Source organism: Paroedura picta, chromosome 2 (genome assembly GCF_049243985.1).
Source record: "Paroedura picta isolate Pp20150507F chromosome 2, Ppicta_v3.0, whole genome shotgun sequence".
Classification (NCBI taxonomy): domain Eukaryota; kingdom Metazoa; phylum Chordata; class Lepidosauria; order Squamata; family Gekkonidae; genus Paroedura; species Paroedura picta.
In genome coordinates this window covers 42,668,673-42,693,852 of record NC_135370.1, presented here as the reverse complement: position 1 = coordinate 42,693,852, position 25,180 = coordinate 42,668,673, and the positions used below count along the sequence as shown (strand labels likewise).

Genomic DNA, 25,180 nt, shown 5'->3' with positions numbered 1-25,180 from the left:
CATGATTGGAGGGAAGAGAAGATGCACCCTGAGCAGCCTTGTCTAGAGCAACTTTTTTTCTCTTTCTCCTTTCTGGGAAATATCTTCTGCTTTTGCTGCCAGTTGGGACATGGGGTTTATTACGCTCACCCAGGGAAGCTCCGGCACGAGGAGGGAGTACTAACAATACCACCTTCGCTCAGCAGAGGAGACAAAACCTGACAGGGAAAGGAATTATTTTGAAAAGTGGGAGAAGAAAGCAGCTCTTTGCGGGAGAATGGAATAAAATTCTCCTCCTCTCTCTCACCTTTGATTATAGTAGATGCTTTCCTTTCGCCCCCTCCACCTCCTGGTCATATTTGAAGCCTTTTAACTACAGTGGGGCTTGCCGATACTTTTTATTTATTTATTTTTAGATTTATATACCACTGCTCCCCAGCAGGTTTCGCGGCGGTTTACATAATAAAATATTTAAAATACAATAAAACCCCCATAATTTACCCAATTAAGGTAGTGGCAGAATGGCAGGGGAGCTTTAGGCTGGAGAAGAGATGCTTGGGGGAGGCCCAGCCACGCTCCACATGCCGCCCCATTGTAATGTGCGTGCGTAAGACGTGGGTGCATATCTGATCTAGGGATGCCAGCCTCCAGATGAGCCCTGGGGATCCCCCAGATTTACAGCTCTTTTCCAGGCTACAGAGATCAGTTCCCCTGGAGAAGAGGGATGCTTTGGAGGGTGGACTCTATAATATTGTGCCCCCCCCCGAGGTCCACCCCCACACCTCTAGATGTTTCCCAGCCTGGATCTGGCAGCCCTCCCTGCCTCTCCCCGGCTGGTGGATGGGGGGGCCCTGGCAACCATATAGCTGTGTGCCCCCCCACGCCCCCTTTTCTCCCTGGCTCCTTGGCTACCTCTTGCCAGCTGCTTGTGGCTCCCGTAATTAGACTGTCACTGCTCGTTAGAGGAGCGAGGGAAACACTCTTGTGACAGATTCCACTAGTTCATCGAGGGGGTGCGATTGTCGAAGGGGAAATTTAGTACATTAATTTGAGGTCTCAGCTCTGTCCTTTTCTGGAAATTCCCCTCCGCGGTCTGTTTATTGCCACACTCAGCCAGAGAGCTGCTTCTCTCCTCCCCCCCCCCCTTTCCCAAATCCCCTTCGCCTCCTCAGCCCGCCAATAAGGTCTAGATTACATTAACTCCGGCGTTTGACATTTGCCTGGAGAAGGTGTGTGCGTGTATGTTTATGGAGGGCTGCGTTGCAGCGCTGTCATTCCCCCAAAGGGGGCGCGCTCGAGCAGGCCTCCTCTCTCACCCCAGATCTGGAGTTTTGCAAAAGGCGAGCTCGAGGGAGCAAAAATCGGCTTCCAAAACATCCACGCGCGCGAAAAGGCTCCAGGGCGCTTCCCTCTCCCACCCCACCCCTCAGGAAGCGCTTTCGTCGCTCCCTCGCGCGCCCGCGCACTTCTCTCCCCTCCCCCCCCCCAAATCCGTACGGGGTTAACTCGGCTTCGAGGAGGCTCCATCCAAATGGCAACTCGGATGGCACTTATTTTTTTTTATTTATTTTTTTAAAAAGAACCTGAAGGGGGGGCGGGTGGGGGGCGGGGAGTGGGAGAGATAAATCAGAAATTGGGGGGTGGGGGGGGGAGAGAGAGAGAGAGAAAAGAGGGGAAAGCAGCAGGCTGATTACGAGGTGTCAAAACTGCCAGGAGCAAGAAGGTGATAGCAATCAGGGGTGAGAAGAGTGCGCCATTCGTGCGGGGCAGCTAATTATCCGTCTCATTTGAGGCAGCCGCGTTCGAGGCAGCCGCGTTCGCCTGCTGAACGGTGACAGATTGGCGCGGAGGAGAAGGGAGGTGTTAAAACAATGGAGCCCGGCTCGAGAGCGCTGCTGCATGCTAATCAGGCCGGCCCGCCTGCCTTCCCTTCCCCGCCGCCCTCCACAAATCCGGGGGTGCCCGAGCCCGGCTCCGAGCCCCCTTTGCAGCGGCGGCCAGAAAGGAGGCTCGCCGAACCTCCCGGGGCCTCTCATAATCCCAGCACGCCCTTCAGCGTGGCGCGCCGTGTAATGGCGGGCGGGCGAGCCAGGGCCCTCGCCTGCCACTTCGGGGCTGGGAGCTGCCGCAGGCCCCTGCGGGCGGCTTCCCAAGCGGCGACTTGGGAGAGGAAGACTCCCCCAAACTGCCTCGAGCCCCGCACCCGAGGCGCCTGAGTGCCGTTGTCCGCCTCCCGTGCAGAGGCACGCCGAAATGGATCGGAGCCGCCGTGCACACGGCGCTCGGTTAAGCCCTCGCCGGAAGACCGAATTGCAGGGCCCCGGGCAGCCCGGCCTCACCCCTGCTTCGGATCTTTCTGGGAAGGCCCGGCTTGCTGCGCCCAGGCGGCTCTGGCCTAGAAGGCCCCGACGGCGGCGTGTCCGGGTTGCTGTAGCGGCTCCTCCTCCTCCCTGGGCCCGGGTCTCTGCCCCGAGGAGCCGCGGCCCGCGCGCCAGTCGAGCTGCCGGGGACCGTGGCGTCGCTCCGGAGCATAGATACCTTGACAGTCGCCCGTGCATATGACCGTTCAGGCCTCTCTGGCGATAGAGGTAGAAACGGCGGGGAAACCCAGGGGCATCAGGACGCATCCGTTTGCGTTTCTAGAGAGGACGGGAGGGGAAGTGTGTGGCCCATATGCTAAGCTTGAGTTGCTTCCAGAGACAATGACGTTTTGGGACTTGGCGACTGCTCGCAAAGAAGATCCGCAAGTAGCCAAGGGTGACAAATTCAGTTGATGATTTTGGACAGCGAACTGAGAAGTTGGGAACGGACAGGCAAGGGTGGCCAAACTGTAGCTCTCCAGACCTCCATGGAGTACAATGCAGGCGGGGGCTCACGGTAATTGTAGTTCATGGACATCTGGAGAGCCGCAGGTTGGCCATCCCTGGCCTGAGTCCCTGCTAGAAAAGCGGAGTGTGAGTAGTGTAAATAAACGGACACAGCTGTGGGAATCCAGGGGCAGTGGCTTATAACCACGTTCAAGAAGCTGATATATTTTTTTTTCTAATGTCGGAAGCAAAAGGGATTGCAAGGTCGGGGATTCCTACAGCCCCAGCGCGGAATTCAGAAACCGTAGAAGGAGATTGTCAGGCGAATCGACAGGCCCCGAGCAAGGCTCAAATGTGCAATCAATGTGCTTCCGCACCAGAGAAAGGCAAAAGGTAACCTAGCAGAGGAAAATAGCCCCGGAATCTACACTGCCTGGTCCGCCTTGCACCTTGATTTCCCTAAGGCACCAAGAAGAAAAGAACCCGATTCAATTGATGGAAAGGGTGTGGGGGATCCACTGCCGATCCCAGATCCGGCTACTTCGGCCTTGCTTCTCCTTCAGAGACGTTTGTTGTCAGAAAGGCATCCTCAACCGACGTCGCGTCTTGAAGTACCCCGTGCCTCCGCTGAAGTAGTACGAGGCAGGAGAATGAGCGCTGGCTTGTTTACTGTCAAATCCTTCTCAGTTTCCCTTCCATCCTGCCCCTAAAGATTTTGATTACTATACACTTCGCTTTAACATTAAAATATTATTTATTGCAGATTTACACAAACGGCATGGTGTGTGTGTGTGTGTGTGCGTGCGGGCGCCCGCGCGTGCCTTAACGTGAAGAGAGCAACAGATCCTTGCTGGATCAAGATGCCTCAGAAAGGGGACTGAAGGAAGAGCCTGGGGCAGAAGGGATTGCCGGCTCAGCCCGCAACCTTGAGCTCCTTGGTGCAAAACGGTAGGGATGCTCCAGCTCCCCAGTAACCCCAGAGAACGACACCCCCCAAAAAACAAAAAACACCCCCAAATCCCTCCTGGCGGCATGTAAGAGGCTGCGGACTCTTCCCCCGGGAACCTCATCCCTTCCCTCGGTGTCCACACAGGGACACGCATTTTAAAAGCGCAGCTCCCCAAGAAGAGTGGGGCGGAGGTTGGAGTCTCCCGCTGTCCCCTGGAGGAGATCGTCGCCGGGGTTCTGCGGCTGGGGGGGGGGGGCGCCTGGCGCTTTCTGACCTGGCGGGGGGGTAGCCACGCTTGGGAGAGGGAGGAAAGCGCCGCCTCGGAGGCCCGGCAGCGAAGCCGGTCGGCTCTTTCGGGGGCATCCCCCGGCTCGAGCGGGGAGCAGGTCGAGGGGTCCGGCTTCCGCGCCGGACTCGGGCCGCCTCCCGAGAAGAAGCCCGCCGGGGGGGGGTCCGGGGGTCACCGCCCTCCATTCCCTCGCCCCCCTCCACCATTGTGTGCCCGGGAGGGGGGGGTTGGCTTCCTCTCGCCGACCTCGAACAGGTTTTTCTTAATCAGCTCCGCTCTCCCTTGGGGGGGGGGGTTCCGTGTCCCAGGTGCGAGACGGGAGGGCGACGCCGAAAGGGAAAGGAGGCTTCTCCCTCTCGCTTTTTTGCTCGTTTCCTCGCTGGGGCTTCGGGTGATGGGGGCAGGGGGGGCGGTTAGAAGCGGGGGACGCCAACGCAGGCGCGACCCGGGGAAGGCTGGTCCCCAGGCTAGGAAAGACCCGGACAGCCACGGGCCGCCCAACTTGGCTTTCCAGTGAAATTCCCCGCAGGGAACTCTCTAGGCGGCCGGGGCGGAGAAGTCCCTGCCCGTTACTGCCCGGGGGGAATCCAGCCAGAGCCCAGTCTGGCTTGGCGGGGGAAAGGAAGGGAACGGGGTCTTTTAAAGGGCGCGGCGGCAGCAGGCCCAAGGCAGGGCAGGGGTCCGGCTGCTGATGGATCACTGAGCATGTGTGAGCATATCCAGTCATTGATAGGCACACGCTGTATTTTAGGTTCAAGGAGGAAAAGGTTTATTTATGGAAGGACATTTGTGATAGTGCGGCACTGCCTACTCCAACAACATGAGCATGCCACCCAATGAGTCTGTCTTTGGGGCAGCAGGTGGGCAAATGTGGACTTCTAGGTCCGCATCAGTCGCTCCCCTCTGAGAGGAACCTCAGAGCCTGTTTAACTTTTACCCACCAGCTGTGCCACCAGCTGCTTTAAGCAGGACAAGTTAGCCTGAGCTTGACTTCTCTGCCCTGCCTGTTTGTGAGGCGGACCAGGATTTTCCTCAGTGCAAATACATTAGGGAGAATTCGGACCGGCGGCTACTTTAAAAAAGAGAGAGAGAGAGAGATTCCTGGGCAGAGTTTCAAACAGAAGCCCCCAGAGGGACTCTCCCTTCCTTTTCTCCTCCCCCCCCCCCCCCCCGCCATTCCTTGGTCAAAAGTCAGAAGACTGGGTGAGAGCCAGACCCTCTACCGAAAGGAAAATTGGTTAGAGTCAGAAATCCTGTCCTGGCACATACAACTGTCCCAATAAAATGAGGATAAATAAAGGTCATGGCCAACGTTGCATTCAAGGGCCGAATGAAGACAAAGAACCCAAAGGAAAATGTGAAATCTGCCCCCAAGTTATCCCTGAGCGACTTTGTAGCATCTTGCAAAAAGGAAGGTTGGGTTCAGTTTCGTGGCTTCAGAGGACCGGGATTACAGTTGCCAACAGGGCTGGGGAGAAAATGCCCTTCCCTTTAATAGAGCTGAAATGGGCATGGAAGTCAGTAATATCACCTGGGGGATAGCATCCCATGAAGCCTCTGTTGGAGGCGTTTCCCCCTCCTCCCAGGCAACGGTAGCCGGATTAAGGACAAACGCAGAGTCCATTTTGCTTTAACTGTATCTCCCATTAACTGTCCTCTTCCGAAGCATTGACTTTGGAAAGGAGCTCATCTCGTCCTGCCCTGGATCTCCCCCACCCCCAAAATGCAAGAAAATAATGATAAAAAAATTCGGCTGCTAAGGGCTTCAACTGCTATAGAAGTCACGTTTGACAAGCCCGGGGATTCTGACCTGGGTAAGCTGATTCCCATTTGGAAGGTAGAAGGAGTGACTTGGCCCCAACCTTTCTCTAGTCCTCGGGGAGACGCTGGCTTGTCCTTGCCCCGAGAGCGAGCTCCCCTCTAGGGCAGGGATAGCCCAACTACGGCCCTCCAGATGTCCATGGACTACAATTCCCATGAGCCCCTGCCAGCGCTGGCAGGGGCTCATGGGAATTGTAGTCCATGGACATCTGGAGGGCCGCAGTTGGACTACCCCTCCTCTAGGGCCTGGGAGCTGTGCCACGATGCGGCTGCCAGAGCTTTCCAGGGCTCCGGCGCAACGCCTCTCTTTTGCTCCAAACGCCCCAGCCTCCACCCCCGCACCGTCAGGAAGGCGCCTCGGGGGCCGTCGGGCTCACTAGCAGCTGGAGAGCAGCAATCGCTCATCCGGGCCCGAAATTTAAAAGTTTTGGGGTGTGGAGGGGGAGACCCACCACCCAGCTCAGAACTGCCTCGAGCGCGGGGGCTCCGAGGCCGAAGGTGGCTCCGTCGAGGCGAGGATTCTCTGCACAAGCGCAGGAGATCCACCAGGAGATCGATCCGTCCCGCCCGGAGGGGCTCACTCGACAGGCTGGGCCGAGGCTCTGCAAAGAGGGACCCTGGTTCTCTTTCCCCACCCCCACCCCTCTGGAGGGAAGGCAGCCACGTGCCTCGAAGGAGACCCAAGCTTCGCCCGCCACCGCCTTCCAAACTTTCGCTCCACCGAAATCGGTGTCGCCCATCCGGTTCTCCCCCCTCTCCATGTGTCCTGCGAAAGAGGAAATGAAGTACGCGAGGAGAACAATCGACTCAGATCTCCTCGTGGCGTCCGTGCTGTGGGCCTTGCCCCCGAGCAGAAGAATTTAGGGCTGCGTTCTCAGTCGTTTCGCCGGGGAAGGGGAGAGGGGGGGGGTTCAGTGTGGAGGCGGCTCTCTATCGCCTTCCCTTCCTCTCCCCACAACAGCCCCCTGTGGGACACGGTCAGGTGGGAGAGCTCCGGGAGAACCGTGAACAGTCTGTGATCGCCCAGCAGGCCTCACGTGTCTCAAAAGAGCTTCCAATCGGCTTCCCTTCCTCGCGCCACGATGGACACCCTGTGGGGTGGGTGGAACTGGGAAAGCCCTGAGAGAACTGTAACTAAACCAAGGTTGCGCGCGGACACGTGCACACTCACACGAGTGCTCCTATTTCCGGACTTCCGGCCTCAGCTTACTTCGCGTGTTTATGGAGGGGTTCCGCCCCCCTCCCAAATCTGGAGAGTGGAGGTGGGGCGGAGTTGGCCCTCCCCTCTGCCTGTAGGGCCCCGCAGAGGAGAGTATGGCGGCCGATGGGGGAGTCAGGCTGGGGATTTGGGGGTCTGCTCGGACTCCCCCCCCCCGTCCCTCCGGCACCCTTGTCAGGTTTTTCGCTCGTCGCTGGGGGGGGGGGGGGGCGGAAGAGCCAAGTCCAGGCTCCCTATCAGCCGCGGGGGGGGGGGACCCACGGGGAGAGTCTGCAGCCCAGCCCTCAGCAAGGGACAAACACCCCCCCCCTCCGCCACCGCTTTTGCAAGGAGAGCCCAGTGGCACTGCTGGAGACTTAGAGGGATGATTAGCTGTGGCTTGGAGTCCCCTGGCTGCAGCCTGCATCAGTGGCCAAGGGTCAGCCAGCGCCAGGCAGACAAGCCTTCGGATGAGGTCACCTCGTCTCACTGAATTACCCAGTCGCCCATGGCTTGCCTCCTTCTCTCCACCTCTCTCCCTTCTCCTTCCCTCTCTCTCCCTCTCTATTTTTCTCCCTCCCCGTTCCCTTCTCTTTTCTTCCCTTTCTCCCTCTCTATTTCTCTCCATCCCTCTCCCCACTCCCTCCTTCTCTCACCCTCTCTCTTTTTCTCCCCTCCTTCCCCTCCCTTCTTCCCTCTCCCTGTTTTCTCTCTCCCCCATTCACTCTCCCTCCTGCTCCCTCCTTCCCTCCCTCTGTCCCCACTCTCCCTCTCTTCTTACCCTTCTCCCTCTCCATTTCTCTCCCTCCCTCCTTCTCCATCTCCCCTCCCTCTCTCTTCTTCCCTTTCTATTTCTCACCCTCTTCCCCCTTTATTTCTGTCCCCCTCCTCTCCCCTTCTCTCTTCTTCCCCCTCTCTCCCTCTATTTTTCTGTCCTTCACCCCGTTCCCTCTTTCCTACTGCCTCCCTCCCCCTACACTCCCACTTTATTTATCTCCTCTTTCCTTCCCTCTCCCTCCCTCCTTCCCTCCCTCTCTACCTCTCTCTTCTCCCCTTTCTCCTTCTCTGTTTCTCCCCTTCCCTCCCTCTCCCCTCTCCCTCTCTCTTGCCCTCCCTCCTTACCACCCTCTCCCTCTCTTCTTCCTTCCTTGGCTCCCTCTCCCCCTGTCTCTCCCTCCGTCTCTCCCTCTCCCCCCCAGCTAGGTGCAGTTAGATTAGCTCTTCCTTCACTGTAGCCCAACAGAAAGACTTGTCTAACAGTCTGTGTGCTGCTGCTGTTGTTGTTGTTGTTTAAATAGACAGGGTGCCAAAATGGCCATCCCGATCTCCAAGGTACAAGATTGTACACCGATAAAGACCTGTTTTCCTTTGTTGTAGGGACTAAATACTTGTGCACACACAGGCACGCACACACACACACACACACGGCAGTAGCCTACATGAAATCCTCAAGGTGATTTCCCCACAGACAAAAACATGGTTTTCCTTTAACATGTTGGGCACTTGCTGAGCTGAGAGAGCTTTGCAAATATCAATGGATGGAGACCGAAAAGTGTACTGCTAAAGATGCAGGGAGGCTGAGAGAGACATTATTTGGGCCAGGCTTTTGGCTCAGAGCTGGCTCTGGAAACAGTATCCAGTGTCCTCCTTTGCTGGCCAGGCCTGATTTCAGTGGGACTTCTAATTAAGCAGGTTTGCCGTGACCAGGATAGCCCAGGCTAGCCCAAACCCCCCAGATCAAGGAAGCTGCAAGGTCAGCCAACCCTGACACCACCCAGGAAGTCCTCCCCCACCCCCAATGAGCACCATGTTGGATGGCAAGATATTCCTTTGGAAGTGCAGGAATCCCCAAGGTCAGGACCTGACATGTTCAATTTATATAAGTTGCTATGGCAGCTGAAAAGCACCGCCTACCCACAAGGCCAAGCCTCCCACCAGAAAACCTAATCACAGCCCAGAGGGCACAACCAGGCTCCCAGCAGGCCTTCTCCATCGCAGAAGACAGCGAGGTGGAGATGCTTATGGAAAAGGCACCTCCTTGTCAAAGTGAGCCATGTTTCTGAGTTTTCCCTCTCCCCATTCTTGTGAGCAAAAACAGAGAAGTTGACTCAGTCCTGCGCTGTGCCCCGGGACCCAGTTCTGTGGGGCTTTCCTCCCTCCTAGCTAGTGGGCTTTCCACTGGCAAATCAGAAGCCTTTTTCAAAGAAGTCTGGGAGGAATCCTGCCACCAGGTCTACTCAACCGGGCTTCCTCCTAGGCCAAGTGTCCTTGGGGCTGCAACTCTTCCCTGCCCTTGAGGGTGGGGGACAAAAAAAAGCCACGGGAGTAACGTCTACCTTTCAATTCAGCAGGGCTGCAAGAGTTCAATGACTCCTGGTTTGGTTAGATTCAAAAGGGTAGCCCGTGTTGGTCTGAAGTAGCACAATAAAATCAGAGTCCAGTAGCACCTTTAAGACCAACAAAGATTTTTTCAGGGTGTGAGCTTTCGAGTGCTTTTCGAGAATCTGACGGAAGTGTGCTTGCACTTGAAAGCTCACACCCTGAATAAATCTTTGTTGGTCTTAAAGGTGCTACTGGACTCTGATTTTCTAGTCCTGGTTTGGTTGTTTACTTACTTCACTTATTGTGTGTCTTTCTTGCTGACTCAATTGATGCTGTTCATTTTGAAACGGTTTTAAATTGTGTAATTTTATTGTTCATGTATCATGATTTTAATCGCTGCATTTATGATTTGTGTTATGTACGCCACCCTGAGCTGGTCTCGGAAGGGCAGTCTAGAAATCCAAGGCATAAATAAAAATCCCAGCGGATTACAAAGCATTGTTTTCAAAAGAAAAAAAACTTCAATTGAATCAAATGGGGGAAAACTGCCTCCACGCAATTCAGTAGGACTAGGATGACTCATTTGCCCTATTGGAGCCTGCCTCCACATCCAAGAAATAACATCAGTAAAAAATGTGCTGACTTGAAGATCCACCTGAGAGTCTAGCCTTTAAAACTCACACAAAAACACAGGAGGAATTACTAGAATCATGGAATCATAGAGTTGGAAGGGACCTCCTGGGTCATCTAGTCCAACCCCCTATACTATGCGACCTCCCTGCGACCCCCCTGGAATTATCCCCATGCAGGAGCAGCTGATGGGCAGGGCAAAGTGGTCCTCACCTCTAGGACCCAGGAAGAGGTTACAGCCTTGGGGCAGACTAGGCCTCTCCTTGTGTTCCCGCCACTGGCCTTGGGAATTCACTGCATTTGTTTTTCATGGACATGTGTGAGAGAAACCGAGATGGTGGCATCATGTTCGCTGCTCCTTCGGGCCCTGATCCCAAAGACTGCACAGAAAGACTTCCAGAACCTTACCTGGAAAATGGGGCTCAAAGTCCTGGGAAAGAGTGCCGTGCAGAGGTTGGTGCCAGATGAGCAGAGGCTGGTTCTCAGACCCCACAAAGCCATGCAGCTCACTAGCAAGGCCATCCTAGGTGGCCCACGAATATCATTCTGTATTGGACCTCACAGCAGAGCTGCATTCCTAATGTTTTCTTGGGAGCAAGCCAGGAGAGCCAATTTGGTGCATTGGTTAAAAGAGGCAGCCTCTAACCTGGAGGAGAGCAGGTTTTATTCCCCGCTCCTCTTCCACATGCAGCCAGTTGGGTGACCTTGGGCCGGTCACAGTTCTCTCAGAGCTCTCTCAGCCCCACCTACGAGCAGGGACTGTGTCTATGCTTGACTCTTGTGGCCCTTTGTGCCCGAGATACCACTTTGGGGTTGGGAGGCGGATTTCCTCCAGGACAGACTGGCCAGGGATGCTGGTTTTGATTGGGGAGGTCATCGTCTGGACTTGGGGTCACTGTGGGTGGGCAGATAGTTGTGAATTTCCTGTATTCTGCAGGAGGTTGGACTAGATGACCCTGGAGGACCCTTCCCACTCTATGATTCTACCTCACAGCCTGTCTCCTGGGGAGGGGGAGGCAACTGTGAGCCCCTTAGACTCTCTTTGGCTCGTAAAACGTGGAGTACCAAAAAACCAGCTGCTCAGAACAAAACGGGGCTTCCTTCGGAGTACACTGGGGCTCTAGGCTTTTTTTCTTGAAACGAAAGCGACCTCCCTACGCCCTGACCTACCTCACAGGGCTGTAGACCAAAGCTCCGTGGCGGCAGAGCTGGCGAAGGGAACTGCTGGAAGCTGCCCTGCTGGAGGCGGCAGAGAACAACCCTCGCCTCCGGGCGCTCCGACCCAGGCCTCCCCTTCTAGCCTTCCGCTCCCGGTGGGCGGGACTCGAGATCCCCCCTGACCATCGCCCCGCCTCTAGGGATGCCAGTCTCCAGGTGGGCCCTGGGGATCCCCCGGTTTGCAGCTCATTCCCAGGCTCCAGAGAGCAGTTTCCCCGGGAGACTGTGGATGTTTTGGAGGGTGTTCCCTGTGGGATTGGACACCCCCCCCCCCCGCTCCCTGCCTTTCCCAGGCTCCATCCTGGAGTGGGCCCCCCTGCCTCCCCATCCCCCGCCGGTGGCGGGAGGGGACCTGGCACCCCCGCTTCGGCGGCATCTCCCTCCCGCCTCATCCACGGATCCCTCCGAGGAGACGCAGTGAGACTACTGGGAACCCCGGGGGGAGGGGGGGGGCTTCGCTTTTTCTTCCTCCCTCTTTGCCAGCCCTCCCAGGTGTCTCCGCCGCTGGGGCGCCGGGCGGCCTTGGCGTGGCTGCCTTGCGACGGGACGGGTCCCTCCGTGGGCTGCGCGGCTTGTCTGAGTTACGAGGCCCTTGTTCTGTTTGTTTTGTCTCCCGGCAGCCAATAAAGCTGTGAAGTTTTCCTTTACACCCAACGCAGCTCTACGGGCGATCAATCAATGGGTAGGGTTTTTTTTGGGATAATCCGCGAGAGTGAGACGTCGAATAAAGCAAGCAACTTTTAAAAAGGGAAGGGAACAACTCTACTTTCTCTTAGGTTAGCGGAGTCAGGCCCTGGGGCCGCATAGTTCAGGCTTTTGCCTTGGCGAGGTTAAGGGGGGACCACAGGCCCAAGGAGCCACGTTCGGGTCACTTGGTGCCTCCAGTAGGGCAAGGTTTGCTACTGAGGTTACAATGGCCAGATTCATACTGGGGACCCCCCCTTTTTTTTAAACCCAAGTAAAAATAAATGTTCAAGCCAGTATTTTGGTTGGTGGCTGCAATTCAGCCACGTGACACTTCAGCACATGCTAAATAGCGCCCTTTCAATCCTTTGCAAGTGAGTTTTGCAATCTCACACAGTAAATTCCAATTGCAAACAGAGGAGGAGAAGAGCATGTGGCTTACAAGCACTTTTTCCTTCCCTCTCTCCGCAACAGATACCCGGGAGGTAGGTGGGGCTGAGAGTGCTCTGACAGAACTGTTCTGTGAGAACAGCTCTGACAGAACTGCGACCGCCCAAGGTTATTTTTATTCATTTTCATTTATTTTGCCACTTATTGGCTTCCCTTCTAAACCGAGACAGCTCGCGGCGGCTTACGTTGCAATAAGAAAAATACAATAGTAAATCCCCCAACAATAATAACAGTAAAAGACAGCAAAGAAATTGCCTAGACCCAGCAGACTTAATGTGGAGGAGAAGTGGGGAATCAAACCTGGTTTTCCAGTTTAGTGACTGCTTCTCTTAACCACTACACCATGCTGGCTGAAGTGCATTGAAATTGGACTAAATGTGCATTATTTAGAGTGTGTGAAAGCGCCATGCCCTTCTGCAGTCTTTACTGCCTCCATGAACAATTGCATTGGCTTACTCGGGTGTCGCTTTCTCCCTCCATTTCCCAATCATTGGCCCTGCAGAGCCACCCCAAGGGCCATGTTCCCCAGAAACGGTCTTCCCTTACTAGTGGGGCCCTGCCTAGAAAGCAGGCATGAGATCCTTGCCTTAGGAGAGCCTGCATTTATTCCCCTTCCCTAGTGGTCTCCCTCCTTTTCTCCAAGGTGAGCCTATGGTGGGCATCCCATGATCTGGTCCTGTGCGAGGTAGGATGTGCAGAGAGAGGAGACACCCGGCCCCTTCCTTTGCGTCGCCATTTCACACCCACCTCCCATTCCCTCTGGCTAAGTGGGAACTGCAGTCTCCTCTGTGTCTCCCTAGAATGGCAGGATACCAGCTAGCCCCAAATCCCACCAGTTGCAATGGCCGGAGGGAAGCCCGCCCCTTGAAGCCAATGGGGCTCTGCAGAGTTTGGCTCTGGCTGAGCAAAATGGCACAGAGGAAGTTAAATCCCAAAGCTTTGCCTTTTCATATGGATGCCAACTCCGTGGAATAAAAGAGCACTCCACATGTACCCCAAGCCCACATACATTTGTACAGTTCCACTGGGCCTATGGTTGAGGCCAGACGCAATACTAGAAACTGGGGCATCCTGGCCCAAACACTGATCCACCCAGAGCACCAGCTAAACCATCTGTCCTCTCTTCCATCTTTACATCACCCCTCTCATCAGAAAGAGAGGAAGTGGCTCCGTATATCTGTTTGAAGCTCAACTCTGCATTATGAGGATTTTAATGCTAATATTTTTAAGTTGTGTGTATTATTATGGTTTGTTTAAATCTTGTTACCTACCCTGAGCCTTTGGGAAAGGGCGGATTATAAGAAATATATTGTTATTATTAATTTGTTGTTGTTATGTGCGAAGTCGTGTCCGACCCATCGCGACCCCATGGACAATGATCCTCCAGGCCTTCCTGTCCTCTACCATTCCCCGGAGTCCATTTAAGTTTGCACCTACTGCTTCAGTGACTCCATCCATCCACCTCATTCTCTGTCGTCCCCTTCTTCTTTTGCCCTCGATCTCTCCCAGCATTAGGCTCTTCTCCAGGGAGTCCTTCCTTCTCATGAGGTGGCCAAAATATTTGAGTTTCATCTTCAGGATCTGGCCTTCTAAAGAGCAGCCAGGGCTGATCTCCTCTAGGACTGACTGGTTTGTTCGCCTTGCAGTCCAAGGGACTCGCAAGAGTCTTCTCCAGCACCAGAGTTCAAAAGCCTCAATTCTTTGACGCTCGGCCTTCCTTATGGTCCAACTTTCGCAGCCATACATTGCAACTGGGAAGACCATAGCCTTGACTAAACGCACTTTTGTTGGCAGGGTGATGTCTCTGCTTTTTAGGATGCTGTCTAGATTTGCCATAGCTTTCCTCCCCAGGAGCAAGCGTCTTTTAATTTCTTTGCTGCAGTCCCCATCTGCAGTGATCTTGGAGCCCAGGAAAATAAAATCTGTCACTATCTCCATTTCTTCCCCTTCTATTTGCCAGGACTTGAGAGGGCCGGATGCCATGATCTTTGTTTTCTTGATGTTGAGTTTCAAGCCAACTTTGGCACTCTCCTCCTTCACCCGCATCAACAGGCTCTTTAGTTCCTCTTCACTTTCTGCCATTAGAGTGGTATCATCTGCATATCTGAGGTTGTTGATATTTCTCCCTGCAATCTTGATCCCAATTTGTGACTCCTCTAATCCCGCATTTCTCATGATGTGCTCTGCATACAAGTTAAATAGGCAAGGTGACAGTATACAGCCTTGCCGAACTCCTTTCTCAATTTTGAACCAGTCAGTGATTCCATGTTCAGTTCTCACTGTTGCTTCTTGACCTGCATATAAATTTCTCAAGAGACAAATAAGATGCTCTGGTATTCCCATCTCTTTAAGAACTTGCCACAATTTGTTGTGCTCCACACAATCAAAGGCTTTAGCATAGTCAATGAAGCAGAAGTAGACGTTCTTCTGGTACTCCCTAGCTTTCTCCATGATCCAGCGTATGTTGGCAATTTGATCTCTAGTTCCTCTGCCTCTTCGAAATCCTGCCTGTACTTCTGGAAGTTCTCGGTCCACATATTGCTGGAGCCTAGCTTGTAGGATTTTGAGCATAACTTTGCTAGCATGAGAAATTAGTGCGATGGTGCGGTAGTTTGAACATTCTTTGGCATTGCCCTTCTTTGGAATTGGAATGTAAACTGACCTTTTCCAATCCTGTGGCCATTGTTGAGTTTTCCAAATTTGCTGGCATATTGAGTGTAGCACTTTTACTGCATCGTCCTTTAAGATTTTGAATAGTTCAACTGGAATGCTGTCACTACCACTAGCTTTATTGTTGCTCAGACTTCCTAAGGCCCATTTGACTTCACATTCCAGGATGTCTGGCTCCAGGTCAGTAACTACCCCATTGTGGTCATCAGGGATGTTAAGCTCGCTCTTGTATAGTTCTTCTGTATAATTTTGCCACCTTTGTTTGATCTCTTCTGCTTCTGTGAGGTCCCTACCATTTTGGTCCCTTATCATACCCATCTTTGCATGAAACGTTCTCTTCATATCTCCAATTTTCTTGAAAAGATCTCTGGTCCTCCCCATTCTATTGTTTTCTTCTATTTGTTTGCACTGTTCATTTAAGAAGGCATTCTTATCTCTTCTAGCTTTTCTCTGGAATTCTGCATTCAATTGGGTGTATCTTTCTCTTTCTCCCTTGCCTTTCACTTCCCTTCTCTCCTTAGCTATTTGTAAAGCTTCCTCAGACAGCCATTTTGATTTCTTGCATTTCTTTTTCTTTGGGATGGTTTTAGTTGCTACCTCTTGTACAATGTTGCGAACCTCCGTCCATAGTTCTTCAGGCACTCTGTCTATCAGATCTAATTCCTTAAATCTATTTGTCACCTCCACTGTGTATTCGTCAGGGATATGATTTAGTTCATACCTGAGTGGCCTAGTGCTTTTCCCTACTTTCTTCAATTTAAGCCTAAATTTTGCAACAAGAAGCTCATGATCTGAACCACAATCAGCTCCTGGTCTTGTTTTTATTGACTGGATAGAACTTTTCCATCTTTGGCTGCAGAGCACATAGTCAATCTGATTTCTGTGTTGACCGTCTGGTGATGTCCATGTGTAGAGTCGTCTCTTGGGTTGCTGGAAAAGAGTGTTTGCTATGACCATTGTATTCTCTTGACAAAATTCTACCAGCCTGTGCCCTGCTTCATTTTGTACTCCAAGGCCAAACTTGCCTGTTATCCCGGTTATCTTTTGGCTTCCTACTTTAGCATTCCAATCCCCCATGATGATAAGCACATCATTTTTGGGCGTTGCTTCTAGAAGGTGTTGTAGGGCTTCATAGAACTGATCAACTTCATCCTCTTCAGCAGCAGTGGTTGGGGCGTAGACCTGGATCACTGTGATGTTGAATGGTTTGCCTTGGATTCGAACTGAGATCATTCTGTCATTTTGGGGATTGTATCCCAAGACTGCTTTTCCTACTCTCTTATTGATTATGAAGGCTACTCCATTTCTTCTGCGAGATTCTTGTCCACAGTAGTATACCTGATGGTCATCTGAATTAAATTCACCCATTCCTGTCCATTTTAGTTCACTGATTCCTAAAATGTCGATGTTCAGTCTTCTCATTTCTTGTTTAACCACGTCCAGCTTGCCTTGATTCATGGATCTGACGTTCCAGGTTCCTATGGAATAAAAATCTTTACAGCATCGGACTGTCTTTTCGCCACCAGTTACTTCCACAACTGAGCGTCCTTTCGGCTTTGGCCCAGCCGCTTCATTCATTCTGGCGCTACTCGTACTAGCCGTCTGCTCATCCCCAGTAGCATATTGGACACCTTCCGACCTGAGGGGCTCATCTTCCAGCGTCATATCGTTATGCCTATTGGAACTGTCCATAGAGTTTTCATGGCAAAGATACTGGAGTGGTTTGCCATTGCCTTCTCCAGTGGATCACCTTTTGTCAGAGCTCTCAGCTATGACCTGTCCGTCTTGGGTGGCCCTGCACGGCATAGCTCATAGCTTCACTGAACTACGCAAGCCCCCTTGCCACAACAAGGCAGCGATCCTTGAAGGGGGTGTTATTATTAATACTAATGATAATTCTATTATTATTATTATTATTATTATTATTATTATTATTATTATTATTATATACAGAACCAGCCAATTAACACAGGCCAAGCTAGTAAGTCTCCCCTCTGGAATCACAGTCTCAAATGCCTTATTTTAGGGGTGCAATTCCATGCATCCACCTGTTTCACTTATTGGGATTTGTGATACAATCCTAGGCACCCTTCTCTGAAAAAGTAAATGGACCTTACTTCCGAGTAACTGTGCATTGCATCTAGCTGTTTCTTTCTGAGAAATGTGGGTCAGCCTCAAAAACGGGCTGGAATTCCCCACCCCCAACCCCTGTACCTGTAAGGCAGGGACCGGGATTCACTGTTAAAATGGCATTTTTCTTCTTCTTCTTTTAAATCACGAATCATAATTCAAAAACAAAACAACCGAGCTACTCCTCATGTCTCCAGAGCTGATGACTGAAAAGCCCCACAAAATGATTTAATCGATAAGGCACCCACTTCTAACACTTCCTGGTCGCCTTGTTAACAAATGTAATTTGAGGTAGATTTATAATGGGGGAGGGGGGAAACGTGTGCGCGCACCCGTGCATGCATGCGCAAACGCGCGCACACACACCCTCTCTCATCTGAACAGCGAAATCCTGTTTAGGCGCTGCTCACATCTCCCAGATGCCTACAGACTCCTTGGGATTAGGTGTGAAATAGACAAAAGTGACCGAACTCGCCTTTAAAAGCACAGCATGACCATGTAATTCTTTCTTTTTTTCCAGTTTGTGATTTAGAGGGGGGGGGGAGAGATGAAACTTCTTTCCAAGTAGCTATCACCCAGATTTAGTGTGAAAAGTAGTGTAATTGTAATTCACGCCATCAGGGTCTATGGCTGATAGACTATCAGCTGTTCTGGAGTGAGGGATGGCCGCCTTCCTCGTTTTTTTTCCTTTCCTCCTTTCTTCCTGCGCTCCCCCCCTCCCTCCAAAGAGAAAAACTGCCAAATGTTCTGCGATACCTCCAGCAAGCTAATCTGATGCCAAAACAGCAGCTGCACACATATGCAAATTGGCAATTAATAATATAACATTCTGAGGTGGGGGGGAAGAGAGAGAGAGAGGAGAGAGAAAGAGAGATTCAATATATTATTTTTTTCTAAAAGGGGAGGGAGGGAGGGAGGGAGAGAGAAGGGTACCTGAGCATGGATAACCTTAACGGTGCCAGGGAAGCTCTTATCAGAAGGGGGCTGAATTAATGAGCCACTGCAGAAGGCTTGGCAGAATCACACTTTCTCTGCTGGCTCGCACAACACAGGCGGATCTTTGTTGTCCTCCCGGCCCAGAAAGAGTCCCAGGATGGGGGAAGGAAGAGTCCCTGGGAGCCACACTGCCTTGGAAAAGGAAAGCCCCAAAAGGATTCCCTGGTCATTGCGAAGACTCCCAACAGACAGCCCCCCCTCTCCCCAAAGGAGAGGCTGGATTGGCATTAGTTGCAGTCTCTTGTCCCTGTGAACTCCGAGCAGGGAAGTGGGCTTGCTGATTTCGGCCTGCAGCCACAGAGTCAGCTGACGGCGCTTGAGTTTATTATGGATGGATCATGTGCTCTCTCCATCTGCCCCTGGTCTGTCTCTGGGCCTGGTCGAAACTCAAAACACGAGAGTCGATTCCAGTGTGCAAGAGAATCTCATAGGAACAACCTTTGGGGCTTTGCAGGGTGATAAATAGACCATATCAGGATAATGGGCATACAACCAGGACAGGTTCCCAGCCCAAAACAGCCAAGCCACCCCTCAGGGTGCCCCAGCAAGAAGGATGCTGTAGTTCCCCAGGCTCTGCACAGTGCCAGCAGCCAGTGGCATGGGAAACATCTTACATCCTCTCCTGGGTCATCGCCACCAGGGGCCACGTCCAAGGGAAGCTGCAGGGCTGGCCGAAGAGAGGAGGAGTTGGTTTTTATACTCTGCTTTTCACTACTTGAAGGAGTCCCAAAGTGGCTTACAAGTTATTTTCCCTTCTTCTCCCCACAACAGATACCCTGTGGGGTAGGTGGGGCTGCGAGAGCCCTGAGAGAACTGCTTTGCAAGAACAGATCTGCGAAAACTGTGACTAGTCCAACCTGGCTACATGGGGAGGAGTGGGAAATCAAACCTGGCTCTCCAAATTACAAATCCATTGCTCTTTGATCACTACAATATGCTGGCTCTCTTTTTTTGGCGATGGGTGCACCTTATCTGGGGTGAAAGATATCTTGTAGGCCCACTTGTGACATCCTAGCCTAGGGTGACATCATAGCCTAGCAGTCTGAAATTCCATACCGGGGGGGACGGGGACAAGATTTGGGAGAGGATCTAAATCATTTTTGTTGCCAAGGATAACCAGTTCTCTGCAGATTGTTTTTTCTTCCTTATGATGAAGTAGCTTCACACATCTGTCTACCTGGAAGAAGACAACTTCTAGGAGGGAGGCAGAGATCTGCAAACAGGGGCAATCTAGCAATCTCCCATTTTAGCAATTAAGGCACTGATTAATTGCTCTCCCCCCCCCCCACGTCCCCAGCTTTCCAAACAGTTTTGAATCCTATCCCACCGTCTTCTGCCCTGCAACATCTCTGGAGAGAAAGATCGAGATAAACTAATTAAATCAACAAAGGACTCCTCGTAGGATCATAAGCAAACCATTTTTCCCCAGATAGCTGCTGGGGTGCCATATTGCAGATTCTGAGACTTCTAGGCTTGTCTCCCTGAGATAACGACCACACATGTGAATTAAAAACGGGAGACAATAATTGGCACCCAAAGTTCAGCTATATTTTACGTTTAGTGCATAGTTAATTTCCATGTGATTTTATTTATTAGTATATTTTTAACCCATCTTTTCAAAGCCATTTAATTGTGAACACACGCGCAGATGCCATGGGGAACATAGTGAATGGTGTTTAAGGTTTATTGCATTTATTTATTTATTGTATTTGTATACCGCCCTCCCTTGCTGCTCAGGGCGGTTCAGTTCGATGACTTCAGCAACACAATAGTAACAGCAATCTCAGCAACCGGTAACCACAGTTTCAATAACAAACATTTCAATACAACAATTCCAGTACCAATGGTGACAACGTTAACTATGGTCTGTTAGCTTGGCCTGTTCCGAAGCTGTTCATGGGAGGGGTTTCGGGGGGGGGGGCAGGTGTTGTTGGTTCCGTTGACCTCAACCAAATGCCTGGCGGAAGAGCTCCATTTTGCAGGCCCTGCGGAACTGTAATAACTCAGCCAGGGCCCTGATCTCTTCGGGGAGCTCGTTCTACCAGATGGGGGCCAGGATGGAGAAAGCTCTGGCCCTGGTCAGGCATGTTTCTTTGGGGCAGGGATCACCAGCCAGTTGGAAGTGGCAGAGAATAAGGCTCTTTGGGGGGAATAGACGAGTTCAGGATGACAATGAGGGTTTTTTTGTACCCCTCTTTTACTACCCCAAAAAATCACAAAGCGGCTTAAAATAGTCTATCCTTCCTCTCCCCACAACCTTGGGAGGTAGGTGGGGATGAGAGATCTCTGTGAGAACTGTGACTGGCCAGTTGACTGCATGTGGAGGAACGGGGAATCAAACCTGGGCTGACTTTGCACTTTGTTTTTCCATTGTGGATCCTGCTGAATTCAGATCGATTTGAACTTGGGTTTTCTGCTATTCTCCCCCTCCCAATTGAAAAATAAAGTGTTCTGTACTTGATTGGGGAAGCTCAGAGCAGGGAGGGGAGCCAAGAGCAGCAGGAGCCTCTTTCTTTTCTTGAACTGGGGGGAAATGGGAGACTATTGGAGACAGCAGAGGAGGAGGTAAGATTCCAAGAGGCAAAACTCTACTGAGAGAAGTTAGGGCTTCTGGAGCACAGTCACTTAAAGACAAACCTTGCAACTGGTAACCACTAACTCCCTGGCCAATCAGGGAAAACTGGTTTCCTACGAGGCATGGAGAAGGAAGTTAATTCGCAAAAAGCAGAAATTTGCAGACTTACTGATGGCGATTTTTCAAATATTACAGCTTATATCCACTTCTGGATATTGTGGGGGGAAGGTAGGGTCACTCTGGATCAATCATGCATGTTGCAGAGGGAAAATTTAAAGCACCTAAAATCAAAATGGAAATCGAATTCAGTGTAGATGGGAGGGATGTATATAAGCTGGGAGTGGGTAAAAAGCCCTGTGCAGACTACACCCAGGTTCTCTAAAGCATATTGAAAGTGCATTATCTAATGTGTGCAGAATGGGCCCAGGTGCAGGTAGACCTACACTGTGTAGGTTATCCCCACCATAAGTATACAGATCTTAACCCCCTAATATAAATGTCCTTACAGAAGAAAGCATCTTAACACAAGCCCGCGGCGCCACAGTTGCTCCTTTGCCGGCGGCCTGACGTGTCGGGAGGCGCGAAGCACCCACCAGCCGCACCAACCCTGCCACCGCCACCACCAGCGCGGCCCCCACCACGGACGACGAACACCCGGGTAGGCCACGGCACGGGGGGGGGCCCAGGAAAACCAGTTAGCGCCCGCTGTATTGCAGCTACAGCGGGCTTAATTACTAGTATGTTTATATGTAAAATATTGATTCTATCATCATCATCATCATTATTAATATTATTAATATTATTAATAATAATATTTATATACTGCCCTCTTGGTAAGCTTGCTCAGGATAGTGTACAACATTAAAACAGAACAATAGTAAAAGTTAAAAATTAAAAGTTAAAAATGCTTGATACCATTAAAACCATATCTGTAATTACCAGCAACCTCAGTTATAATTGTTTTTGTTTCTAGCATAGTCCCTTTCCACTTGTCTGTTTTCAGATTAAGATGTTATCGTGGGGGGTGTTTTTTACAGGGGGCCCATTAGATATTTACCCCAAGGATGTCAAGCACATTTAGCACCAAACACTAATGTCCCTAAATAAAACAACATTAACAATGCCCTCCTAAGCAGTTATACCCTTTCTTGACTCCAGTAAACTTAGAAGTGTGTAAATCTGTTTAGGATGGCACTGTTAGCAAAACTGTTAACCAGTGAAAATGGAACATTTACTACATGTGTATCTCTTTTTTATTATTATTTCACAAAATTTATACTTAGCCTTTCTGCCCTCACAAGGGCCATGAAGGAAGCTAAGTAATTAAAATATACATAATAAAAATCACATTTAAAAACCATTAAATACCTCCACACAGAGATATATAATTTCAACCATTAAAAACACAGTGTGTATATATGTGTGTATATGTGTGTTGTTGTTGTTATTATTATTATTATATTTAAATTTATTTCTCGCCTCTTCCCAGAGGCTCGAGGCAAGTTATAACACATAAAATCCCAATAAAAACTATACAATAAAACCAATAAAACAATACAAACGATTAGTGAAACAATACAGCAAGATGCGGCAAAAAGAAGCTCAAGCCTTATCTATATCACCCCTCGATAACCCATCCCGGGGGGGGGGGGGGGAGAGACAGAAGGCACATGTTGGTCTGCGCTACAGCTGCTGTAGGGGGGCCAGATCGTCCTTGAGGTCCAGCCTCATCCAACGACCTGGTCGAAGAGTTTAGTTTTGCAGGCCCTGCGGAATACTGAAAAATCCCGCAGGGCTCGTAGCTCCTCCAGGAGCTCATTCCACCAGGTCGGGGCCAGGACCGAAAAGGTCCTGGCCCTGGTGAAGGCCAGGCGTATTTCTCTGGGGATATATCAACACACATATAATGATTAAAATGTTGATCAGGAAGGAAGAATAGCTGAGGGAACACCAAATGAAACCAGATATCTTCACCTGCAGATAAAAATGGTGACAGAAGGATTGTGTGTGGAGGGGTGATTCCTTTCTGTACCAGCTAAAAAGCTGAAGGTAATAACGTGAAACTTTGGAATTCCGTCTCTACCTTTACTCTTTTCTTGCAAAGATCATATCCACTTTTTCCTGCCACAGGTCACGAACATGGCTAGTCTCTAGCCTCTTCTCCTATCATGCTCACTGAGGAGTTCCAGTCAGCTGTTCCAATGGCGAAAAGGAGAAAGGGGATCTACTTTTGACAAACAAAAAGGGTCTGCTGGGAATACTGGACCCTGTATGGACAAAAGCCATGGGATGGCCACTGTAATAAGGAGGCTAAGGTTGAACAAGAATCCTAGTGCAGTTGTTAGCAGTGCCGAATTCTAATATGGCAAGTCAGGTTTGATTCCCTGTTCCTCCTCCACATGCAGCCAGCTGGGTGGTCTTGGGCTCACCGCAGCACTGATAAAGCTGTTCTGACCGAGCAGTGATATGAGGGCTCTCTCAGCTTCACTCACCTCACAGGGTGTCTGTTGTGGGGAGAGGAAAGGGAAGGCGACTGTAAGTAGCTTTGAGACTCCTTCGGGTAGAGAAAAGCAGTATATAAGAACCAACTCTTCTTCTACTTCTTCTTCTTCTAGTGGGATCCACCCAAAGAACAGATGTATAATCTCAAAAGAAAACAAATGACTGAAATCCAAATACGTTTTCCCTGGGTAAGATGAATCCAAATGCGTGTTGAATGCGTAAGTGAATGCACTTAACACAAGCAGACCACGAGGATCCATTTCCGTCGCTGATGTCTGTCATCGCCGCGTCATCTCTTGATTTCAGTGGGTTTGAGCACACCTCACTTTTTGCTGACTTATGGCTAATGTGTTCCTGCATAACTTAGATTAGCTTAACAGATAAACTCATCTGAAAACACAGAGAACACAGATATCAATGCCGCAAAATTATTTTTTTTTGCTTTATAGTCATTTATTCATGTGTGGGTGTGAGGAGGGGAAAAAAAGCGACTGACACATCCTGATTTTCCGAGTTTGCACTCACTTGTGTTTTGCTGAGCTGCTTCAAAGGGAATTGTTCTGTGAAAGCGTCAGAAGAAAATATTTATGAATTTCAAATTGCACGGCATATTTTATTGATGAGTCCTGATCTCTAAACGAGACTAGCAGAGAAGACACACATGTTCATTTCAATACACACACGCAGCAGTTGCCTATAGCAAATGAATCTTTGCTATTAAGCCAGTTAATTTCCCCACACTATGCTGATTCTTTCTGGGTTACCCAGCAAATGTACCTACACAAGATGGATGGGATAGCTCTTCCTCCTCCTTGAAATAGGTACCGTATATACTCGCATATAAGCCGACCCGCATATAAGCTGAGGCACCTAATTATACCACTAAAGCTGGGCAAACTTAATGATTCGCATATAAGCCGAGGGTGGGAAATGCTCCATCATCACAGGCTGTCCCATCCAGCATTGCCATTCCTTTTGCCATTGAAGGCAAAAGGAGAAAAAGATCAGAGTCCCTCAGTCAAACCGTTGATGTCCTACAAGTTGCCAGAGCAAGCTCAGCTTGCAGTACACATTTGCAAAAGGCAATGCAAGGATAGCTGGCTGGAGCAGGCTTTTATTTCAATTACTGTATATACACACATAGAAGCCGAGGAGAGCTTCTTCAGTGTGAAAAAAGGTGCTGAAAAACTAGGCTTATAGATGAGTATATAGGGTATTATGAAATCTTTACTTCCTTACTGCTCGTAAGTCTACATTTTGTCTGCTGTGACTTACACTTCTGTTCACTGCTGTGACTTACGCTGGGGTGCATTGCAAAATCATTCGCTGAGATTGTGTGTAACATAGAAAGTTTCCTCCTCTGTTATTATGTTGAAAAGATTATTTGAAATATCCTAAAGGAAATAAAAACACAATAAAATGTAGACCGAAAAGCCTGCTGGTAACATAGAAGTCAAGATCGTTGAAGATTTCATGGTTCGAGAAACAAAACACAAAATCATAGAGTTGGAAGGGACCACCAGGTTCATCTAGTCCAACCCCCAGCACAATGCAGAATCGCACAACTACCTGCCCACTCACGGTGACCCAATTTCATGCCCAAATGATCCCCCCACCACCAAAGATTTCCAGAATCTAGCCTGGCCTGGAGGAAATTCACCTACAGCGGCAATTAGCAATTCCCTGGGTATGCAAGAAAGGGCCACAAGAGACAAATACTGGCACATCCCTTCCTGCCCACCCACTCACAATCTGCCTAAGTTCATACAATCAGCATTTCTGTCAGATGGCTATCCAGCCTCTGCTTAAAAACTTTCAAAGGAGAACTCACCACCTCCCAAGGAAGCCTGTTCCACTGAGGAACCACTCTGTCAGGAATTTCTTCCGGATATTTAGACAAAAATTCATTTGAATTAATTTAAACCCATTAGTGCTTGTCCAGCCCTCTGGGGCAACAGAA

General features: G+C 50.5%; 1 long non-coding RNA gene across 1 annotated transcript; it reads left to right on the top strand.

Annotated features, from left to right (window-relative positions):
* Nucleotides 1-3,620: 3,620 nt before the first annotated feature.
* LOC143829305 (uncharacterized) lies at nucleotides 3,621-24,514 on the top strand. Its single transcript, XR_013228060.1, has 3 exons — nucleotides 3,621-3,734; nucleotides 21,227-21,376; nucleotides 22,849-24,514. It is a non-coding gene; the product is annotated as an uncharacterized LOC143829305 (long non-coding RNA).
* The last annotated feature ends 666 nt before the right edge of the window (nucleotides 24,515-25,180 follow it).